This window comes from Cebus imitator, unplaced genomic scaffold (assembly GCF_001604975.1).
Source record: "Cebus imitator isolate Cc_AM_T3 unplaced genomic scaffold, Cebus_imitator-1.0 Scaffold265, whole genome shotgun sequence".
NCBI classification, from domain to species: Eukaryota; Metazoa; Chordata; class Mammalia; order Primates; family Cebidae; genus Cebus; species Cebus imitator.
Window position 1 is genome coordinate 1,151,119 of NW_016107580.1, and position 3,440 is coordinate 1,154,558.

The following is a 3,440-nucleotide window of genomic DNA, read 5'->3' on the forward strand; positions in this document are numbered from 1 at the left end:
AAAAAAAAAAAAAAAAAAAAAAGAGAGAGAGAGAGGAGATGGAGGTCCTCTTTCCTTGCCTAATGCAGCCATGGCTCGTGGTCCCAAGAAGCATCTGAAGTGGGTAGCAGCTCTAAAGCATTGGATGCTGGATAAATTGCCCGGTGTGTTTGCTCCTTATCCATCCACTAGTCCCCACAAGTTGAGACAGTGTCTCCCCTTCATCACTTTCCTAAGGAACAGACTTCAGTAAGGCCTGACAGGAGATGAAGTAAAGAAGATTTGCATGCAGCCGTTAATTAAGATCGATGGCAAGGTCAGAACTGATATAACCTACCCTGCTGGATTCATGGATGTCATCAGCATTGACAAGATGGGAGAGAATTTCCATCTGATCTATGACACCAAGGGTCGCTTTGCTGTACATTATACTACACCTGAAGAGGCCAAGTACAAGTTGTGCAAAGTGAGAAAAATCTTTGTGGGCACAAAAGGAATCTCTCATCTGGTGACTCATGATCCTCACATCATCCACTACCCTGATCCCCTCATCAAGGTGAGTGATACCATTCAGATTGATTTTGAGACTGGCAAGATTACTGATTTCATCAAGTTCAACACTGGTAACCTGTATATGGTGACTGGAGGTGCTAACCTGGAAAGAATTGGTGTGATCACCAACAGAGAGAGGCACCCTAATCTTTTGACGCAGCTCACATGAAAGATACCAATGGCAACAGCTTGCCACTCGACTTTCCAACATTTTTGGTTTTGGCAAGGGCAACAAACCATGGATTTCTCTTCCCTGAGGAAAGGGTATCTGCCTCACCAATGCTGAAGAGAAAGAAAAAAGACCGGCAGCCAAACAGAGCAGTGGGTGAAATGGTTCCTGGGTGACATGTTAGACCTTTGTATGTAATTAAAAATAATGTGGCATGATTAATAAAAAAAAAAAAAAAAAAAAAAAAAAGAATCTAGTTCAGATGGAGGCTGGGTAAAAATCATGCCTAATTCTACAGAGAAAATAAAAATTATCCAGGTAAAGATAGAAGAGAGTCAGGATCTAGGATTTTGCTCTGTCAGTGCTCTACAACCAGGTGCAGAATAGGGATGTCAAAGGGCTGGTTAATTAGGGGTTGTTTTAGGAAGACAGAAAACAAAGTGCAAAGGACTGTTTCTTAACACCAATCTATCATTTACTCTTTGCTAATTTTTAAAAGGCTTAAAAATAATAGTGCTTCACATCCACTGGAATTAGTTTAAAAAAAAAAAAAAGGAAGACATGTCCATCAACCAATGAATTGGTAAACAAAATGTAGTATATCAATACAATGGAAAATTATGCAGCAATAAGAAAAAGAATGATGTACTGACACATGCTACAATGCAGATGAACCTTGAAACATTGTGTTAAGTGAAAGAAGCCAGACATAAAAGGCCACATATTGTATGACTTCATTAATATGAAATGTTTGGAATAGGCAAACCTGTAAAGACAGAAAGTAGATTAGGGGTTGCCAGGGGATTATGGGGAGGGAAAACTGAGACTGACTGCAAATAGGTATGGGATTTCATTTGGGGATAATGAAATTGGATAGGGATGATGGCCACATAACATAGGAAATACACTCACAACCATTTTACTGTACACTTTAAAATGGTAGGTTTTATGTTGTGTTAATTATATCTCAATGGTTTTATAGTTTCATAAAACCATTTAAACCAGAGCAAAAGTCCAAGAGCCAAGAAAATGGAGAAAGTAAAATGGTAGGCTCTTCTCATATAACCACATACGCATTTCTACTGCAAACTCTTTCCTGAGTCCCAGTTCTGTATTTTATTACAGCTCACATGAAATCACGAATTCTTCAAAATCAAAGGCTATATCTTATTCAGCTTTGCATCCTCTCTGCCTGGTTTGCAGTGTTCATTTGCTTATTCATCCATTCAAATCATTGAGTGTTTATCAGGTATCAGTTACTATGCCAATTGCTGAATAACAGTGAACTAGTCCTTGTCGTCACAGAACTTATACTCTGGAGAGGGAAAGAAATACCAAACAATTCAGCAACAACCCAACTGCTAGTAAGTGCTATAAAGGAGAAGCAAGGCTGCTGTGGAAAACACATTATAGGAGAGCTGATTAGCTCGGAGAAGGGTGGGTGCTACCGGTGAAGCCTCCCTGAGGAAGTGACGATCAAGTTCAGAGCTAAAGGATGAACAAAAATTTGCTGCATTTTATGGGCAGAGTTGGCCTTACAGCACAGGAAGCAGCATGTCTGAAGGCTCTGAGGCAGGAAGGGTCTTGGGAATCTGAGGAACAGAGAGAAGGGCAACGTGGTTGCATTAAAGTGAACAACTGACATGTCCAACAACTGATGAACTGAATATGTAAACAAAACATGGTACATCCATAATGGAATGTTATTCAGCCATAAATGGAATGAAGTATTATATGATACAACATGGATGAACCTTGAAAACATTATGCTAAGTGAAAGAAGCCAGATACAAAAGGCTGGCTATTGTATGATTCCATTAATATTATATGTACAGAATAGACAAATACATATAGACAGAAAGTAGATTTTCACTTGCTTAGAGCTATAGGGGAGAGGGGGTGATTGCTAAATGGGTATGAGATTTTGGGGGAGGCAGTGATATGAAAATATTCTAAAATCAATTGTGGTAATGGTTATTGTGAATAAACAAACCACTAAATGGTACATGTTAAACAGACTAATTGTATGGTATGTGATTTATATCTCAATAAAACTGCTATTTCAAAAAACAATATATCTATACAGTACATGACTCACATTGTTGGCCAAAGTATTCAGCAGTATAAAGTCATTCATGTTTCTCAGCACGATACCCCTTTATTTACTCAAAAGTTTATGGTCCTCTATAGCTTCACAAATATAATGAAAACGTAGAGTCCAACTTGGTCATTGCAGCAAATTAAAACTATATTATTTTCATTCAGGTGTAGTGGCTTATACCTATAATCCCAGCACTTTGGGAGGACAAGGCAAGAGGATCACTTGAGCCCAGGAGATCAGGACCAGCCTGGACGACATGGTGAGACCTCTACAAAAAAAGTTAAAAATTAGCCAGGCATGGTGGTACACACCTGTAATTCCAGCTACTACCCAAGCTACTTGGGTAACTAAAGTGTGAGGATCTCTTGAGACTAGCAGGGCAAGGTTGTAGTGAACCATGATCATGTCACTGCACTCTAGCCTGGGCAACAGAGCAAGACCCTATCTCAGAAAACAAAAAAACAAAACACACACTACATAACTTTTTTTTTTTTTGAGACGGAGTTTCACTCATGTTACCCAGGCTGGAGTGCAATGGTGCGACCTCGGCTCACCGCAACCTCCGCCTCCTGGGTTCAGGCAATTCTCCTGCCTCAGCCTCCTGAGTAGCTGGGACTACAGGCACGCACCACCATGCCC

At 39.9% G+C, this 3,440-nt stretch overlaps 1 protein-coding gene and 1 pseudogene across 1 annotated transcript in view; one reads left to right on the forward strand and one right to left on the reverse strand.

Moving 5' to 3' along the window:
- The window catches only part of SWAP70 (switching B cell complex subunit SWAP70), a 90,243-nt gene that overhangs the window by 49,227 nt on the left and 37,576 nt on the right, over positions 1-3,440 (reverse strand). The gene's annotated exons all lie outside the window — the stretch shown is intronic.
- On the forward strand, positions 54-3,235 carry LOC108283770 (annotated as a pseudogene).